Source organism: Ctenopharyngodon idella, chromosome 3, assembly GCF_019924925.1.
Source record: "Ctenopharyngodon idella isolate HZGC_01 chromosome 3, HZGC01, whole genome shotgun sequence".
Taxonomy (NCBI): Eukaryota; Metazoa; Chordata; class Actinopteri; order Cypriniformes; family Xenocyprididae; genus Ctenopharyngodon; species Ctenopharyngodon idella.
The window spans coordinates 27,813,748-27,835,311 of NC_067222.1; the positions used below are offsets into that span (position 1 = coordinate 27,813,748).

The 21,564-nt window shown below is 40.1% G+C and overlaps 1 long non-coding RNA gene across 1 annotated transcript in view; it reads right to left on the reverse strand.

Moving 5' to 3' along the window:
* LOC127509119 (uncharacterized) overlaps window positions 1-21,564 on the reverse strand; it is a 45,628-nt gene that overhangs the window by 5,486 nt on the left and 18,578 nt on the right. The window lies entirely within an intron of this gene.

Below are 21,564 nucleotides of genomic sequence, written 5' to 3' on the forward strand. Positions count from 1 at the left end.
TATTTAACCTTGATTACTAGCCTAAAAAACAATACCTGCACGACCTGAGGGCTGATCACATTACATAACCATTTGATCTTTGAGAATAGATGGGCTGCCAATGGTTCAGATGAACATATGAAGTCATTTCGAACTCAGGGCCTTGGAAAATACCACTACTGAATGCTCTGTTTCCTCAGGGAGACAGATGGCTGGATGAAAAAAAAAATAGGACTGTATGTTAAATGTTAATGTTCATTTGATTTGACTTTGCATTTAATGCTCTAATAAGCTTGCATCAGTGCATCACCATTATAGCAGAACATGAGCGGTGGCCAGTTTTATAAGAGTAACAGGTAAACCAAGAGTTAATTTATAGCCATCGCTGCATAGTTTGAGAGTTTATGTAGCTTAAAGAACAATATGACAATGCATTTAAGGACGGATGCATACAGTATTTGAAAAGTATATGTAAGTGTGATGTTAAATGGTCTAGAGTGATGGGTGAGATTTTATACGAAACTCAATGTGTCTTGTCACTGGGTTGAACATATGTACATATCCTTTTATATATTGAATTGCATGTGTGCTATGACCAATGACAATAATACATGCATTTTAGAGTGGTTGAGGCCTGTAGGTTTGTTTGTTTTTTCGCCCACCCTGAGGTCTTCCTAAATCTGTATTAATGTAAAACATTTCCCTTTGTTTTATTAATGAGACTACAATTTCTTATTAGACTGCTGTGGTCATATGCAGTTTGGGCTCAAACTGTCTTCTGTGTTAGCTCAGATCCCTTATTGAACAGTTAGTTCTGGTCCTCGAATCTGATTGGCTGTGCTAAGTTCTGATATTTCACTGTTTGTATGACTCCATGTTTCTGTGTTTGCGGCATTCCAGACCAGAGTATGTGAACGGTGTAGACTGAAAGTGAGATTGTTTTGCTTTGTAAGAGCATCTGAGACCAAAATTCATTTGAAAGGCAGAAGCTGGAATTCTCAGTAGCTCCTCACTGCAGTACACGCAATCCAGGGAGCGAGGTTGGATCCAGATCCAGGAGGCGAGGTTTGATCCAGATCCAGGGAGTGAGGTTGGATCCAGATCCAGGGGGTGGAGATGACATGACCAATAAAATCTTAAAGGGTTAGTTCACACAAAAATGAAAATTCTGTTATTAATTACTCATCCTCATGTTCCACACCTGTAAGACCTTCGTTCATCTTCAGAACACAAATTAAGATATTTTTGATAAAATCCGTTGGCTCAGTTAGGCCTCCATTGACAGCAAGATAATTAACACTTTCAAATGCCCAGAAAGCTATAAAGACACACTATATTGCCAAAAGTTTTCGGACGCCTGCCTTTACGTGCACATAAACTTTAATGACATCCCATTCTCAATCCGTAGGGTTTAATATGGAGTTGGCCCACCCTTTGCAGCTATATCAGTCTCAACTCTTCTGGGAAGGCTTTCCACAAGGTTTAGGAGTGTGTTTATAGGAATTTTTGACCATTTTCCTTGAAGCGCATTTGTGAGGTCAGGCACTGATGTTGGCAAGAAGGCCTGGCTCACACTCTCCGCTCTAATTCATCCCAAAGGTGTTCTGTCGGGTTGAGGTCAGGACTCTGTGCAGGCCAGTCAAGTTCCTCCACACCAAACTGCTTTACACCACTGCATACAACGCTTGGTGATGTAAGGCTTGGATGCAGCTGCTCGGCCATGGAAACCCATTCCATGAAGCTCTCTACGCACTGTTCTTGAGCTAATCTGAAGGCCACACGAAGTTTGGAGGTCAGTAGCTTTTGACTCTGCAGAAAGTTGGTGACTTCTGCGCACTGTGCGCCTCAGCATGCGCTGATCCCGCTCTGTGATTTTACGTGGCCTACCACTTCATGGCAGAGTTGCTGTTGTTCCCGTTTGCTTCCACATTGTTATGATACCACTAACAGTTGACCATGGAATATTTAGTAGTGAGGAAATTTCACGAATGGACTTATTGCACAGGTGGCAACCGATCACGGTACCACGCTTGACTTCACTGAGCTCCTGAGAGCGACCCATTCTTTCACAAATGTTTGTAGAAGCAGTCTGCGTTCCTAGGTGCTTGATTTTATACACCTGTGGCCATGGAAGTGATTGGAACACCTGAATTCAATTATTTGGAGGGGTGTCCCAATACTTTTGGCAATATAGTGTATTTAAAACAGTTCATGTGACTACAGTGGTTCAACCTTAATGTTATGAAGCGACAAGAATACTTTTTGTGCGCCAAAAAAAACCCAAAATAATGACTTTATTCAACAATATCTTCTCTTCTGTGTCATTCTCATATGTTGTTTACGTCCAGAACTTCCAGGTTCTACATCAGAACACCGACTCATTACTGGCTGGCTCCTGCATCAGCATCACACGCATGCGTCATGATCTTCAGTCAATACTGAGCCGGCATTTGGACATAAACACGGAAGCCTGCACTGCTTACTGCGGCAACTACGTGAGGATAGTGACAGGAAAGAGAAGGTTTTGTTTTTGCACACAAAAAGTATTAGTGTTGCTTCATAAAATTAAGGTTGAACCACTGCAGTCACGTCGACTGTTTTATCAATGTCTTTAGTAAATTTCTGGACCTTGAAAGTGTCGATTAAATTGCCGTCTATGGACGCGTCATATACCTCTCGGATTTATATCTCGGATTTTTAAAAAATATCTTAATTTGTGTGTGGAACGAGTGTGGAATGACATGAGGGTGAGTAATTAATGACAGAAATGTCATTTTTGGGTGAACTAACCCTTTAAGAATTGGCTGCAGGGCGGCATGGGCGTGGCTTCTGACGTCACGCTTGGATGTGGTCTGGGTTGGATGTCCACTGCAGGCTGCAGTGAGACGCTTCTCATATGTAAAGTGGGAGGAGTTGGATCTGGATCCAGCCTCGCCCCCTGGATCTTGTGTTCTGCAGTGAGGACCATCTCGGATTTCTCCCACCGGTGAGCAGGGAGCAGGAAATGCAAAAAACCGAGAGTGGAGCTGGAAAACCCTGTGTGATTATGAAGTGCTTTGAAGTATTTTATAAAAAAAAAAATAATGAAACCTGAACTAACTTGATTTTAAAGGGATAGTTCACACACACAAAATCTGTCATAATTTTCATAATAATTTCCTTTTTTTTTTTTTGTCAACTATGCCTTTAACTTCTTGTGCTGATGTTCAGTGCAGCTTGTGCGGTATTGCTTAATTGGATATTCATGAGTAAAGTACATTGATTTGCCCCTCTAAAAGAAGCAATATTCTCCATGTAGCATGGCCTTTGAGAAAATAAAGTTGGATGGAAAGAGACAGGAGAGGTTCTGACAGTATACATGCTGCTAGTGCTTTGGCATGCTTGTGTGGTCGGTCAGAAAGCTCTGAAGCAGAAATGCATGGGAGAAGTGTTGTTTCTCCACACCTAAACCATCTCTACCCTCCAGCTATCTATCCTTTAAATGTCAGCTGCTCTGCTGCTCCAAATCCTGACCGCACGCTTGTAAGGCCGTGGTGTCGCCAGCCTCGGGAATGTTTAGATGTGGGCTGTCACACCATCGTACAAATCAAGAACCCTCTGGAGGGGTAGCGTTTCTAAAGCTGCAGTTTGTGTTGTTTTTTTTTACACTGGTGCCTGGGAATTTCTGGAGGTCATATGCTTTATATTTGACTCATACATGTGCTCTTATCTAATCATTACAGCTTTAGAGAGTGTCAGTTAGATCTATGGAGAACCTCTGTCATCGTGGCTGCATCAGTGTTTTATCTAGAGGTTGAGTAATTACTGTCCCCGTCTGACTAGAATAAAGCAAGCACTAATCGCTATAAAAGTCATTCGGGTGAAATAAAGGAGATCCTCCTACTAAATGACAAAAAATGATCTTCAGTAATGACCAGGGCAACTCTGGGAGGACAATGAGATGGATACCCTTGTGGCATACTGTATGGCCTTGAATGTGTCGTTATCTGTACCTTTCTTTTTTGAAATGAAAAGAAAGAAGACAGACATGTGTAAAATTACTTCTATGTGTTGTATTTTTGGACTAAATTGCAGCTTGGTGTGACATCTCAAGTGTAGCCCTCATTCGGTGTGTTTAAGTCTTTCTCTCTTCCCAGTATACGTACCTCTCTCATTTGGTTTGTTTGGCAATCACTAAATCAAGGCACCAGCTCTCCATCATCACAGAGCACAGCACTTCACACACCTGAAATATGGTAGCCCACTCACACACACATACACAAACAACCGTTTCATCAAGGTGACACAAAGCAAATCGCTCCTGACATTCCGCTCGGATTCGGTTACTCTACCACATTTAGTGCCGATAAGAAAAAAAATGAGGAGCAAAAGAGATAAAAGACACAAAACAAAACCACTATAAACATCCTGTGACAACAGGAACAAAGGCTGAGAGTTATCTGATGTGCCTGTCAATCTGCCCCATTAGAAGCAATGCTGATACCTGCACTCTACAGCGGTGGCTGCAGTTATCACCCTATATGCTAACTGCTAATCATAAAATGCAATATAAATAGTAAAATAAATAGGCTTCACTTTTAAAAAGGAAGATATAAATGCTTATCATATATTTTGTTGTTGTCCCTGAAGCCTGCGTCTTCAAATCAACTTCAAATCAACTTGGTTCTTTAGTAGAAGCTAGTTGCCATAAGCATGATACCACTGAAAAATTCAAGATTAGAAACAAATACCCACACTTGCGGTCTTGGCCACTTGAAAGCGCGTGCACGCGACAGGAAGTAAGTGCGCAAGACTGTCCCATGTCTTAAAAATGCCCAAGTGCTGTGCCCTTAATGCACACTAAACCCACACTATTCGAAGCGGTATTCAAGGCTAAGCGTATCCCATCATGCATTATGTTCAGGGACTCACATGCCCCGAAATCGCGGGATGTCAAGGAAAGTTTTCGACTGCAAGTTAATTATATATTACATATACATGTGCATGTTGTACATCATTTGTACATCACTGCTTTTTTTTATCACTTAAAGAAGCACCACAATTTTAAAATTGTCTTCTGTTAGTTACATAGCGACCGCACTGAACAGACATTTAGAAGTGTATTTTACAATGCAGAGTATTGAAAATAATAATAATAAAAAAGAAGCTGTAAATGCTTGCATTTTTTGCAAGACTGTAAGTGTGTCCCATCGGGTAATCAAAAGTTCTACACACACTTGCAGTCTTCAGGAAATACGTCATGTAAGTAGACAAGTGGTCAAGTGCAAAGACCGCAAGTGTGGGTATTTGGACAGGGCAAAAGTTAAGTTCCCTTTCAAGTGAACTCTACACAATCCAATTGGCCGACAGATGTCAGGTGACGAAGCTTAATGCGTCATCAAGATCTAAAAGGGGAACCTACGTCATAGAATCCCCAGCTTCTTTGTCTTCAGAAGGCGCATGTCTGTTTCAGTGTTGACCACTCAGGAAGTGTGGTGTGAATCTGAATCAACAGTTCCTGCCACCAAAACAGCGCTTGTCATTGGATTTTTGAAGTAATTTCTTTTGCCTATGAGGCGCGCAGTATGCTTCGTCTCTTGGCACCAAAGCTCACTCCACTGCGCCTTTGCAAGATGTTTGTGTCTGGGTAGATTGGTTCTCTCCACACACATTCATAAGGTTCTACATTTTGGATAGGGATTCAACCCCAGGATCTCAGGTCCTTCTGGGTTAATCCTTCCTTACTGGCCATAAGGTTTGTAAATGCAAAACCACAACCTCACTGGTTGGCACTTTTTTAATTGCTTCGCCTCTAGGCCTCAAAGCCCACTCCTCTAGGAGCATGGCCTCTTCTAATATGCTTATATAAGGCCCCATTCACAGTAGTGCGTTTTTGTTTTAGAACGACGTTTTAAAATGAAAATGATCCTCGTCTACACTGGTGTTTCCACAGCATTTCAGAAACGATCTCTGCATGCACGTACAAGTGTAAACAGTTACCTCTTGCACATGTAGGCAGCTGCAGTATTAAAAAAAAAAATGCAGTTTAACTTCACAATGGCTGCTAAAAATGACAACAAAGCCAGCAAAGATTGCAGTTCAGTCTCCATGTTATTGTTTACATGGTTGTCAAGGATACGCAGAGCGAACGCAGGCAGCCATGCCATCGTTTTAAAAGTCTCCGTTTTGGTACTGCAATGCAACCCTGGCGTTTTCAAACTAAAACGGGGTCGAAAGTCCAGTTTTTGATGTTCGAAAACGCCGGTGTAGTGCAAACGACAGGCATAACCTTAGCAAAACTTAGGCGTTTTAAAACGAAAAACGCACTAGCGTAAACTGGGCATAAGAGATTTGTGTTGTGGCAGGCTGGTCTTTTCCGCACACATTCATAAGGCTTTACAGAATGGACATGGATTCGACCACAGGCTCTCTTTGTCAATCCATTCAGTGGGCCATAGGGTTTGTGCATATATGATACGCTGCATCGCTCTGCCATACTTGATGCCTGCTCGGCTGCTTCAGACATTTAGAATCTGGGATACTGTGACATAGGTGCCCTTTAATGGTTTTGCTGATGCGCTATAATTTGTCACATGACCTCTGTCGGCCAATAGGATTGACGTGATTTTACACGCGCTTCAGACACTGGTGCGTGCTGAAGGCATTTCCATAGCATCACCGCCATAACGCTGCGTCTCGTTCCCTTCTCAGGGAACTGGGTTACACACGTAACGCTGAGACATTTTCTATGCCTATATAGCCAGATTTAACTGCATTTTAGTTTACTTTTGTAAGATAAAAAATGTTGGTACTGTGTTGTGTCTGTACTTTGATGTCCTGAAACAAAATCAGTTGAGAACCACTGCTATAGAATATCTGCATCTTTTATTTAAAAAAAATAGAAGATGCAAATTGCTTAAAGAGTGTTCTTTTCTTTCTTTCTTTCTTTTTTATAACCATTGATTTTAGTTTGTGTCACAGCATTTGATTGGACAAAATGAGTAGGTGCAGGATGAGTCATCAATATTATCAAGATAAAGACCAAATTTTAAATATAATTTGTGTATATCTGCTAAAATGAAACCTTTTCAGTGTTTAGGAGCACACTAGCATACAGATGACCTCAAAGCTAACAGAAAAGGGCTAAAAGCCATATAATTAAATTTGATTTAATGGGGGTCTTTAATATCAGACTATTCTATAGACAGCGGTGTGTTAAGAAGTTAACTGAGAGAAGACTGCTGGTCTTATAATTGTGTGTCTGCACAGGTTCTTTGGGTCAGCTTATATTAGTTTAAATTGAATTTGGAGCTGTTTTGTCTTTTTCCATCAGGTACAGGAAGTGATCTACAAACAGGTTACATCTATGCAGGTTTTTTGCATAGAATTTGCCTGCGTGTATGTTCTTCCCTAGTCCTGAATCATACATTTATGTAAAAAAAGTCATGATGTCCATTAATATTCATGGTTCTGAGAGCTCTGCTAATGTGAGTTCAGCTTCAGTTCATTGAATTCACTGGTTGGCCTTGCCTGTTATGTGTAAGTTTATGTATGTTTAATAGACAGCTGATGGCAATAATAATTCATTTGTCTCAGCGATTATGAATCCCCTTTTGATCCTTATTTAAAAATACTAACTTTTAGAACAAGAATAATAGAAACTAGGAATTTTAAAATAAATTCTATGTCCTCAATTGAGACAGCAGGTGTTTGGGTTGAAATCCCTGCCCCAGAACCCTACTTGGAAACAAGAGAGATCTTTTTTTGGGCCTGAGACTGATGATGATTCTTATTTGCAATGACGGCATCATAATTTCTTGTTTGGGTGAGATAGGCCTGCTATTGTCTGGGCTTGTCTGCGATAACTACGACAGGCTTATGAAGTGTCAACTCTGTATTATTAAGTTTGCCCAGTCTCACCTTGCCTTTTTATTGAATTATGGCCTGATACTTGGCATCTAAATTAGGGGACCACTAAAAATGTGCATTTTATTGTTTCAGTGTTCATTTCAACAATTGAAATAAAAAAAAATCTCTCAAATGCCCAGTGCACTGAAGATTTCACTAGACTTTAGTTGCTACTTATTGTAACTAGCATCTTACTGTACCTAATAATAATAATAATAATAATAAAACGCTGACCACATTAAAAGTTTTATTTTTCTTATGGCTGCCATGTAAATCTGTGATAAAATGATTTTAAATGACTCCAAAACGATTTCTTTCCATATACTGATACTGTACAATTCTAAAAAGATTTTAAAGAAATAGATTAGCTTGATGGTACAGTTTATGTAAGCATATTTGCAAACAATGTTGTTTCTAGTCTGAACTGAGCGATGTAAACAATATATTTCATAGCAAAAGTATTTATTTATAAGCTATAGGGTTTTCATTTTTCACAGATGTTTGTTGAGTGTTTTGAAGAAGCTTGGTGAGAGACATAACTATGTTTATTTCCAGCATGTTATGCCTGTTTATTTATTTATGCTGTATTGACATTAATTAAGCGAGTAGTGTCTGTATCCTCCAGGCACATTCGCCTCTTTTTCTTCTCTTTTTATGCACTTGATTATTTACAGGTACAGTTGTAATTCATACATTTCAAAGATGTCATTAGTCAAGCATGATGTTATTTGTTTTAACAAACATGGTCTTGTTTTTTAATCAAGAAAAACATGTTGAATTCTCCATTTACAGAACCTCATTTCACTTTGCAGGAATGGATTGAGTGTGTTGCTCTGATTAAAAAAAAAACTGCAGTCCGAATCATTCTTGCTAAATGACTGCACCAAGTGCTCTTGAAAATCCAAATATGCTTTAGCATTATACGGTACAATACATTATATATATACAGGGCTCTCAGTGAATTTGCTGAGGCATGAATTCTTAACTTCTGCCTTCTGCTATAGGAACAACTTCAGTGTTACAAGATCTTATTTTCATGCCAAGGTCTTACACAGCACAGACTGGGCTTGGCCAGTGGTTATCAGTGTTTGGGAATCTACCTTGAAATTGTAGCTTGCCAAGCTGGAAGCTAATCACAATTTTAAGTATTTAAATTATTTAAAGTAGTCAAGCTACTGTTTTGAAAAAGTAGTTGACAACACAAAAAAATACTATAGTAATTTATAGTAAATACTATGGTGTTTTTAAACCATACTATAGTAAAGTACTTGAATTAATTTGTTGTGGTAATTCTATAGTTGCTGTGGTAACATAACTATAGTAATATAAGCAAATTACTTTACCCAATACTGTACTAAGTTTTCTACAACTATAGGGTATATTATACTACAATACACTACAGTTTACTGTAGTAAAAACTAAAATATACTACAGTATTTATTACAGTTCACTATAGTTAATACTACAGTATGCTGTAGCATTCATTTAAGTGTTGTAAATACTATAATATATACAGTACAATTTACTGTAGTATGGTTCAAAAACACTATACTAGTATGGTATTTACTATAAATTACTATAGTATTTTTTCATGTTACAACCAAACATAGCTGCTTAAAGTAACTACTTTATCAGTGAATTGGTTGTTTTATTTGTTTATTTACATCAACCGTCTGAACAAACTGATTGATTACGATTATTCAGACTACATACCATATGATTAAGTGCAGTTTGGTATGAACCAATTAATTACAATGAATGAGAGAGAATTAGGTGAGTGCATTTTGTTCATTCCCCATCTTAGGCATTAAAGTTACCATATTTTTTATGGTATACTGCAGTATTTATAAATGAACTATCTGTGCTACTCGTTAGAGATTGGAAACAGCTAATTTGAAACAGCTATTGTGACGCTACAGAAGTTAGCTATTAGGTTTAGTGTTGCTTCTCCCCAACAATGCTGTTTATATAGTCTCAAAAATATGCGCTCTCTGCTAATTGCTTCCTATGTCATGACACATACACATCAATATCGTTACGTGCGGCTGCATTTGATTATATTTGATTTCAGTTCAGCGCGACGGACTAAAAGGCCATTCATTTGTCTAGTTGAATGTTATGTCACGGTTTAACATGAAACATGGTCCGTGCGCAGCAGGTAAAGCCTCTACTGTCCTTCTTCATCTTTGTTCCGCTTCATTTAAGTGGCCGTTTGTTTGCGTTCATGCGGTATATTAACTCAATAAAAACCTCATCTGTTTCTCCATTAGAATGTGAAGTGCTAATATTGGAAAGTGATTACTCAAAGACTGTTTTGCACGGGTTGACATTAATACACCGGCAGCAGCGTTGCAGATAGGCGCTGAGAGACAAAAAATCACTAGCAATTTATTCCTGATGTGTCATGTTCTCGATAGCAATTATGATGCTGGCCTATTGTGTGAAGAATAAAGGAGATGCAAAGATAGCATTTGCCATTTTTCATGAACCCCGTGCACAGCTACTGATTTGTCAGAACAAAATGCTCTCTCACCCTTTGCTTTCCTTATCTTTCTCTCGTTCTCCCAGCCTTGTAAACGTTGAGCTGCACGTGGCTTCGGCATGCCTCTAGAAGGTTCGGTGTGTGCACAGCCTGCGACTGCAGGTTCGCCCTAGTCAACGGCCCATGGGACTGTATTACGTATTTATCTTGGCAAACAGGAGATGTGTGCACTAAGGGCCATTAAAATAAAAAGTGCTCCTGTGCATATAGTGCATTGATGCAGTCTGTGCTCGCCACTCGTTCTCAAACCCGATTATCAATGGCCGTGGCTTTTGTGTATACATGAGAGATGCTCAAACTCTCCATTACAGCCACCATCACGGCACTATACAGCCCCAACAAGGGCTCTGCCACTCCTTTTCAGTGTACCACTCTGCTTTCATAGAAAATAGCTGCTCTCCGAGAGAGAAATAAGGAGGATGTGGTCTGAAAAGCTGTGATAAGGGTTCAGCAGGCACATACATACCAGCCCACAGACATCTACAAACTGAGGTTGAAAATAGCCCTTGTTTGTCTGTGTGACATGTTGTATAGCCCCGGGCTCCAGGAAATCGGTCTAAAGCCAGCACCTCCAGCACAGGATGTTACTATAGAGCACATTACTATGATTCTCTTAGTCATTCATGAAGAAAAAGCGAAAAACGGCTGGCTGTGAAATCTACTACATATCAGCTACAAATTGCTAGGAAGATGAGCTAAATGTTATATATGTGGGACTTGCTTAGTGGCCCATAAGGATGGACGGATGGGTAGGCTGCTCTGCATTCACAGTAAAATGGTCCCAGCCGTGCATGAATGAATGGAAATCTGCATTAGCATCTTCTCACATCCGTCCTCTGATGTCTCCCACACTTTGATGTTTGGGAAGATGGACAGAAAGAAGAGAGGTAATGGGGAAGGAGAAAGAGATGGCAGAAGATGAGAGACTGGGATGAAAGCCAATGCTGAGGGTAGAGAGAGAAAGATGGATCATTTGGGATTTTCATATTTGTCTTTGCATGGGTTTTATGTAGCATAGTCTATAAAATCAGTCATGGTATAGGAAGTGGGAAATGGCTCTTGCAATGTCTGTTGCATACGTGTTGTTTATTTTAACGATCCACCAAGATGACCCTGAAAAATCAAATTATTATTAATATCTGGGTGGAGTGGCCAAATAATAGTCAAAAGTATGTAAACACTACACTTTTAAATAATAGGTTTGAATCTTTCAGTCAGATGTTTTCAATTAAAGGGTTAGTTGACCCAAAAATGAAAATTCTGTCATTAATTACTCACCCTCATGTCGTTCCACACCCGTAAGACCTTCGTTTATCTTCAGAACACAAATTAAGATATTTTTGATAAAATCTGATGGCTCAGTGAGGCCTCCATTGACAGCAAGATAATTAACACTTTCAGATGCCCAGAAAGGTACTAAAGACATATTTAAAACAGTTCGTGTGACTACAGTGGTTCAACCTTAATGTTATGAAGTGATGAGAATACTTTTTGTGCACCAAAAAACAAATAAATAACTTTATTCAACAATATCTAGTGATGGGCGATTTCAAAACACTGCTTCATGAAGCTTTGAAGCTTTACGAATCTTATGTTTCGAATCAGTGGTTCGGAGCGTGTATCAAACTGCCAAAGTCATGTGATTTCAGTAAACGAGGCTTTGTTACATCATAAGTGTTTCAAAATTTCAATGGTTCACCACTGAGGGGCGTGACTTTGGCAGTATGATACACGCACCAAACCACTGATTCGAAACAAAAGATTTGTAAAGCTTCGAAGCTTCATGTTTTGAAATCGCCCATCACTAGATATTGTTGAATAAAGTTATTTTGGCATACAAAAAGTATTCTCGTCGCTTCATAACATTAAGGTTGAACCACTGTAGGCACATGAACTGTTTTAAATATGTCTTTAGTACCTTTCTGGGCATCTGAAAGTGTTAATTATCTTGCTGTCAATGGAGGCCTCACTGAGCCATCAGATTTTATCAAAAATATCTTAATTTGTGTTCTGAAGATGAACGAAGGTCTTACAGGTGTGGAACGACATGAGGGTGAGTAATTAACGACAGAATTTTCATTTTTGGGTGAACTAACCCTTTAACTCTTTGGCATTTTTATCTAGTCCACAAAAACTAGTTTGAATGATTTGTTCACTGAGTGATTCAATGATTTTACTTGTTGAATTTCTAGAGTTCGACAAAAACTCTAATCTCACCCAAATCAGTCGTATTGCTTGGTGCATGAGTCATATGGCCAACTTTGATGGTACTTTTTATGGTATTTACATTTTGGAACAATGTGAATGTGAGTAAATGATTTTTCATTTTTGGGTGAATTATTCCATTGCGTTGGAATTACAAGTACATATGGTGTTGTGTTTGTGTGTTTAGATTTTTTTGGCCGTTTAGTTTATTTGAACAGCAGCAGTGATGTGATGAATGTTCTCATTATCAGAAGCACAGTCTTATGTCTTGTTTTCACATTTGTTAATGTACAAAGCCCTTTATCCCAGCAGTCCGATGCAGCGCATGAGTCATTAGAGATTCACTGGGGAATATTTGAAAAACAGGCCATTCATACTCTATCTGGACTTGGTAGCACATAGACCACTAGCTTCTTCACAGCACAATGTTTACACAGCAGCTGACGGAGTGACAAATCGAATGGATTTTAGATGGTTTGAGCTAGATGAGAGGGAGACAAAGAGTGGAGGAACAGGACTACGGGAGATGGATTTGAGCATCACAGAAAACAGATACCTCGGATGGTGAGAGCTCTTCAATGGAAAGGACGGAGAGGCAGAATGAGGGAAATGAAATATTTTGAGCTTACTATAGTTGTGCGATGTGGCCCATGTCCTAAAGGTCTGTGGAATAGAAAATCTAGAAAGTGTCGTGTATTTGTCAAGGGTCTTAGCGTAGTTTATAAAGCACAGAATCTAACTGAAGACAAACATGTGCATGATCATTTGAGGACAAGGGTGTTACGATATTTAAGGGTGCTTAAACTTCACAACTGATTAAGCTTTCACGAGTGGGAGGTACTTCCTATGAGCAAGCCCAATCAGCAGAGCTGTCATTCAAAATCACTGGGGGCGTGGCATTACTCAACACTACTTCTCTGGCTTTCTGCTGCAGTTTGACTGATTTTATCATGTTGAGAGGCTGTTTATATGAAAGACTTTATGAATATATATAAATATATTAATATATGTAAACATAACACTTTATTTTTGCTTTCTTTGTATTATATTGTCAAAATGGATTGATTGCTTTATTTTGTTGATTCTGTTCATATAAAAACCAAACAAAAAGTTGTGCAATAATGAACAATGAAGAAAAAATATACCTTGTAATTTAGTGTATATAGTCAGCCTGGTGGCAATAAAGAGGTGTGACTTCCAAAAAGATGATTTCGCCCAGAACTGAGACTAAGGTGTCCTCTCTCACCTTTGTACATTCACCACCAGTCCTGCTTAAGATTTCATTGTAAAATGTATTGTATGAAATAAAATTTAAGATATTGAGACTTTATGAAAAACATTGTGCCATGCATTGTTTATTACTTAAATGAATTTTATTTGTATGAATTTAATATTTGTAATATTTATTTTAATATTTCTTTACACAGTAGTTAATTTCCTTCTTTTAATAGAATCTGATGGCCTCATTAATGCACAATGACCATTTTGTGTTTGTAGGGAAAATGGCCTCCTTCCTTTTTATGGTGGGTAGGGGGTGTTTAGGATGAGATGGCATCATTTTGAATCCATTTTCTGTCACAGATGTTCGTTTGTGTGCATGCCAGATCTACTCCTACAATATTTGCCCAAAGCAAATTTTTTGAAAACCTAATTTACCCATCACACTATTGAGTCAGTCTCAGGAGTAAAATAACATCTCAGACACACTCGACTTCCCACTGTCTTTCAATAATACAGATTCAAGGAGTGTTATTGACAGTCTGATGTCAAGTTTCAAGGGTCAAAGCAACAGAGAGTCTTCTACTTTCCAAATAAGAATGAATTGTCTTTAATTAAATGTTAACAAGGATGAAATTGCATTTTGCTTATGCTCGAAGCCTGATTTTTGGCTTTGAAACACAAAAGGTTTGGTTATTCTGAAATATGCATTTTCTGTGATTAGATATTTTGAAAGGTTGGTTTTAGCCAAACATATTTAATATAACTGAATCAACCAACAAAAGTCATTTTCAACTTTGCATGGGGTAACTGATTCACTTTTTCTAATATATGCACATGGTATTTTTGTAGTTTTTTTTTTTGTTGTAAAGTACAAAAACGCACGTGACCTTGTCAACTTTTGAATTTCACAGAGATGTAAAGAGGCAGAAACACACTGTTGCGATCGTGAAGGATCACTACATATAAGGAGAGGACGAGTACATTTACGTTGCAAAACATCTAAGCTTTATTTTACATTCATGCTTAACATAAAGGCAAAAATCAGCCATCTAGAGCCTAGTATAGACACAGAGTTAGAAGCTGCCAAATTCCAGCGACGGAGCCAGAGCAGAGACCATACTGAAAGGAAGAGGCTGCTTTTATGGAGAACAAGAACTCCTAATCAAGCCACAATCAGCCAGTCACCTGCAAAACACAGACGCAACACAAACGCAATACACACAGACCAAGTAACGACCGACAGGGACGTCACACCCTCCCCCATAAAATAAAACTCAAAGAGTTTACAAATACAATGTGTCCGAGCATATCGATGTCACTCAAACACTGTATCAAAGCACATCACCCTAAACGCAGATCTACTACTTTTCCTCAACCCGGGCCCTGGGAATAGAAAACAGTGACAGACACAACAATAAGGCATAAAAAAAATCACATTACATCACATCATTTGGAAGATGTTCCAGGAATTCTAGCAAATTCCTCAATTTCCGAGTTACTTAGTCAAGGACACATAACGCAAACTTTAGGTTCCACGGCTGCCTCATAATCTGTCAAAGCAAAATCACCCCGTAACGAACCATAAGGACCAGGAAATTTAGCTTTAAGCAGAGAGGAGATCACAGGCAGCACCTGATCCCCAACACACAAGGAACTACGCTCAGTCCTGCGGTCATACAAACATTTCATTTTTGATTGCGCCTGTTTTAAGTTTACCTTTACCAAATTAACAGCCTCAAAAAGACGTTTTTTAAAACCATCAACATATTCAGTCCACTTAAAATGATTATCCGGTTCAGTTGCAGCAGGAATCGGACGCAACAGATCACCCGCCAGATCGTTTCCCAAAAATCACAGAAACTCCTTTCACTGGAAAGGCTGGTTTCACACAGAGTTTAAGTTCACCCTGAATCAAATCAGAACACAAAACAACCTTATGTAAAGGTACAGACATTTTAGTTAATCCAATTCCACAGATTGATAGCAAATCGACAAATCGATACGATTTCAAATCAACGATTCCATACAAAATAGCTCTTTAAAATCGAATGCTTACTTTCACAGCTGCAAAACCACCAAGAAAAAGGATGCCCTGGAGATTCCACTTCACACCCTCCCTAAAAGTAACTAAGTAGACCCTAATCTTCAAGCATACAGTGGCGGGTTTTTATGCACCTGATACCGCAAGTCGAGAAGAACAACCAATTAAATTGGCGATTCCCTCAAACCTTGGCGTGCTCCCGAGACTCAGCTCTAACCACCGATCTACCCAAAAATAACAAACTAAAACAAAAAAATTCAACATACCCGAAGAGGACATACCGCTACATCCCAACAATGAAGTTTAATCCCAGGGTCTCCCACTAAATATATCTTTTGCACACAGCTGTTCGATAATAAATGTACTCGTCTCTCTTACCAATTTTAACAATTCAAAACAAACTTCCCAATCCTGTTACCAGGCTAATATAACAAAATATCCACAAATTCGAAACTAAAAATGTCTCGACTAAATTAATCCTAATTAATACAAATCCCTAAACAATTAATAACACAAAACATTACTTACCAAATTCGTTCTCAACAAAGAAAACACTAACAAAATTCCAAATCAAAACTAAATTTAGGGATGAGCCCCCATTTCCAGAGCCCACAATCAGCCAGTCACCTGCAAAACACAGACGCAACACAAACGCAATACACACACACCAAGTAACGACCGACAGGGACATCACAACATGCACATGGTCTTAATGCTTTATTGCACCACAGGACTTTCCCAAGCAAGTTGCTCATTTACATCATTTGGCATCAGTACACAATAAAATGTCAAAGCAATGACTAGTGTTGCTACCAACACCAAAGTCAGAGTTCGACTCTCAGGGGACACAAATACTGCTAAAGTTTATACCTCGAATGCACTTCAAGTCACTTTGCATAAAAGCATCTGCTAAATGAAAAAAATGTAAATGAAATCTTCTTTATCCACAGGAGTTGAAATTATGTAAACAAGGCTTCAAATGCCATCTCTATCGTGTAACCGTGTAATATACACATTTCAGCATCCAGCAAGAAGCAGAGGAGCAAATAAACACAAATGGTAACTTGTATACTCTACCCACGTCATGTTTCGTATCTCTGCCTCGTTTTAACAGCTAATGATTGTTCCCTGAGGGTAAACGCTTCAAAGATTTCATGGAGCTTTATGTAAATGTACACCATACAACCACACAGATGAGGAATTTCGGGATGACAACAAGGTTATTTTACATGCCACGTGAGACTGAATGTCTCTACATTTTCCAAAGTATGAGTGGTGGTGGACAACATGCCAAGGCTGTACAAGAGAGAGTGTCAGTAAACAAAGAATGGAAGTTTTGTGCATCTAAAAGAAGACTATTTTTGAAACATCTTGTTGCTGTTTCTTTAGCTGGAGATCTGTGGGTGTGGTATGTAGATAATTAATGAACTGATAACAGTATAGTTACCCCAAGCATGCCCTGCCTCATTATGAATACCAATATGAACGTCTTTGTAATTAATACTGCCAATTACTTTCAGCTGCATTGGTGTGAAATGACTTTAAAAAGCTATTGGGCATTTAGTTTGGGGAAAAGGGCTGCAAGGTTGTATAACTGGAGTTTTGATTTTGCCATTTTCCTGGTCCTTTCATTCCCTTTTCTTACCATTGTAGTTGTTTTCCGTTTGATTTGTTCCCTGACACACCTCTTACATGTAATATGTTTGTTGGAGCTATAGCTCTGTTGTGGGTCTCTCACCAGGAAGAAATAAGTAATTTATAGTTTTTCTTTTCTGTTTTTGTTCCTTTTTTTTTTTGTGGCTGGTCAGAAAAAACTTTGCGACCAAACACAGCACTAAAATTGTTCAAAATGTCCAAAAGTCAAATGTTGATTTTTTTTTTTTTTTTTTTAATTGGTTAATGTTCAGAAATGTATTAGTATATATAGGTATATATAGGTTATGAATGGGTGGTTTGGTACAGGGGGAGGTGAGTTTTATAGCTTACGAGGTATTAGACTAGAGGGTGAACAGTAAGAAGGAAAATTTCCTCCTGGGGGTGCGATGCTCGACCAGGATTATCAGGCCATGACCTTTCAGGGCGTGGTTTGGTTTGCTGGCTGGGAGTAAGTTCAGATTGAAGATTTCTCGGGTGGATTGGTACTGGGGGAGGTTAGTGGGGGGTCATTAAAATGGATTTAAAATAGATAGATTAGGGGGTTTGGGTTAGGGTATGAATGATAAAGTGTTGTATGATATTTAATTAGTTTCTCATCTTTTGTATTTATAGATTGTAAAAATGGATAGAAACGAGTGTTTCAAAATATTAGTGAAGGAAATGCACAAATATATCAAGATGAGGCACCATCTGTACAACTTAAGGGAACCAGAGGAGGAACCAGGGCCTAGGTCTCTGGTGGCTGGGAGCGGTGGTAGTGCCAGCAGCCCCAACACCAACCACGGGTTGGAAACTTTCTGGGAGTGCCAGAAGATGGCTCAGCGAGAGCCTAGGCATCCTTAGGGTGCAATACAATTCAACCCAGGAGGAAGTCTGGACAAGATTAAGCCAAATGGATCTGGAGGAGGGGGAAAGAGCCTTAGAGGTGGCAGTTTGATAGGCTCATTGAAACCTTCAAAATATTCAAGAGGGTACCATGCGGGGGCCCACGGAAGAGATTAGACTGCTATGGATCGGGGAAAGAGAAAGCGTGACGACACCCCTGGACCCAACTGTTGTGGCAGGTTTGCTGGGACCAACTAGCGACGCCACACGGGGGGGGCCAGAGGGAGGGGCCAAGGGGAACAGGGCGGCTGGGAGTCGGAGTTGGCCGAGCTTTTCTACGCACTGTTGATAAATGAGGGCCCTGTAGACATATGTTCTAATAACAGTGGTTTAATACTGATCGTACTTAGGATCACCAATTTTCGGGGTCGGTCGGGACCAGGACACACGGACTACAAGAGAAACAACCCAAGGAGAGGTACGATTTGGTCGACAGGGGCCGGTCAAATTAGCTTAAGGCTCTGAGAGTTCAACAATTGATGGATGGCCCAAATGGCTATGGATAATCTTTTACCTTACATTTAGAAAGGAACGGGGGACCGTGATCATGGTGGGATCAGAGGAGTCGGAAGGAGACGATCTTATATGGATCACGGTGGAAGAAGTGGCAGGAGGGAATAGCCAGCCACCAGCGGTCCAGAGAGAGGAGGAAGGGGCAGGAAGAAAAAGGAAGAGAGGGATGGAAGGTAACAGGGAAAGGATACAGGATGAAGAGGAGAAGGTGGAAATGGAGCCTGCAAATATGTTCCATAGACAAGAGCATGGGGAAATTAAATTAAGAACTGGATCCTCAGACCCAGGTGGTCAATCCTGATCATGGGGGACTCCAACATGGGGAGTTGCAACTAGAACAGGTTGGAGGCAGAGGCGGGCCTCACTGCTTATCATAGGAGGTTGAAGCTGGCGGGGGGTTTTTTGAGGGGGAGGAAGGGGAGGGGAGGAAGGGGAGGGGAGGGACAGAGAGTCCCCTTCACAGATAGCTCGGAGAAGGAGCCTCAGAGAAGTCAGGTGGGGGAACTGGTTTGGAAAATAATTGAGGAGGACCAGAGAACTATGAAAGGGATGAGGGAGGTCCCGGAGGATGGTAACCTGTCCAGAAGGGAATGGGAGGCCCTGAAGGGACTGAGGGCAGATAGTTCCTTGATTATTAAGCCAGCAGATAAAGGTAGTTTGGTGGTGGTAATGGATTGGGAGCAATATGTTAGGGAGGCAATGAGGCAACTGGAAGACATGGAATTTTATGAAGAACTACAGAGGCCTATTTACCCAGAGTCGGTTGAGTTGATTAGGAGGGAGCTTGGGCAGTTGCAGGAGGGAGGTTTTTTAAGCTCAAAGCAGGTCCAATACATTAAGAGGCGGGATACTCTGAGAGAGAGGAGGTTTTACTTACTCCCGAAAGTACATAAGGAAAGGACCACCTGGCCATTCCCAGACATCCCTCCAGGGAGCTGATCGTGTCAGACTGTGGCAGTGAAAGTTATGGGGTGGCTGAGTTTATCACTTGGTACCTGGGCCCGCTCTCCACCAGGCATACGAGCTATGTCAGGGATATGTATGATTTCCTGGAGAAGGTACAGGCAATAAGAATAAATCCCGATGCCAGTCTCTTCTCCATGAACGTTGAAAGCTTATATACTAATATAGAGATGGAGAGGGGACTAGAGGCAGTCAGGAGATGCCTGCGGAGGTATCCAGAGGAGGGGAGGCCGAATGAGAGTATTCTAAGATTGCTGGAGTTGAGCCTGGTGAGGAATGATTTTGAATTTAATGGACGTTATTTCCTGCAAGTGAAAGGAATGGCTATGGGTAAAAGGTTTGCCCCGGCATATGCTAATATATACATGGCCGATTGGGAGGAATCTGTATTCTCAAAATGCAAATTCAGGTGGACCCACTACTGGAGGTATCTGGACAATGTGTGGGGGGTCTGGGAGGGTACGGAGGGAGACTTCAGGGAGTTTGTGGATACCTTGAATGGTCATCACCCATCCATCTGTGTCAAAGTTAAGAAAAACAAGGACAGAATAAACTTTCTGGACACAACAATTTTTAAGGGACTGGGATTCCAGGACTCCGGGAGACTGGACTCTAAAGTATATTTTAAAAGTACTGATACGCACGCTGGATCTGTACTAGGGAAGGGGATAGGGTCGTGGCGGTCAGGACGCTGTTTGGGGCCTTGAGGAGGAGGGGGTACTCTAGACAGTTCCTGAGGACAGTGGCAAAGGAGGAGAGAGCAATGGGTAGTAGGAACCAGACCATCCAAAGGAAAATACTCCCACTGGTGGTCCAATTCTCTAGGACTGCCAAAGGCCTGGCCTCAGGGGTCAGGCGGAATTTTGGCAGGTTGACACAGGACGAGATGCTGGGGGCACGGTACAGGACAGGCCAGGTCATTCCTCTCAATCAGAAGGATTTTGTTTACCTTATTAAATGCTCCCTGTGCAGGAAGAGATACGTGGGGGAAACAGGGAATTCTATCCTCACAAGGATGTGGGGACACAAATTAAGATATTTTGATGAAATCCGAGAGTTTTTTTTTTATCCTGAAACGCAGCACTGCGCTAACTGTGTAACAGAATGACAGGGAAGAGGAAAAATTGTTGAATAAAGTTGTTATTGTTTTGGCGCACAAAAAGTATTCTCATCACTTCATAACATTAAGGTTGAACCACTGTATTTTAACAATGCTTTTAATACTTTTCTGGACATTGAATGTGGTAATTTCATTGCTTTCAATGGAGGATAAAAAAAAACCTCTCAGATTTCCTCAAAATATCTTAATTTGTGTCCTGAAGATGAACAAAGGTCTTATGGGTGTGGAACGACATGAGGGTGAGTAATTAATGACAGAAATTTAATTTTTGGGTGAACTAACCTTTTAAGTTAAACAGTTAAATATCCTTATTTATTTTTCTATCCTCATAATACATGGGTGCATGGTTAGCTGCAGTTTATTAATTGCTTTTAGTAATGCCAACCACTGCTTTAGCTTATTCAAATATTCTTAGCTTAAACTGATAAGAAAGGTTAATTTTTGCAGTTTGATCCTGACTGAATGGAAATGAGCATAATTACTGAAGGGCAAAATCTCTTTCTTCATGCACTATGTCAGTGTTGTCTGGGCTGCAGGTGTGTAATTCCTGTG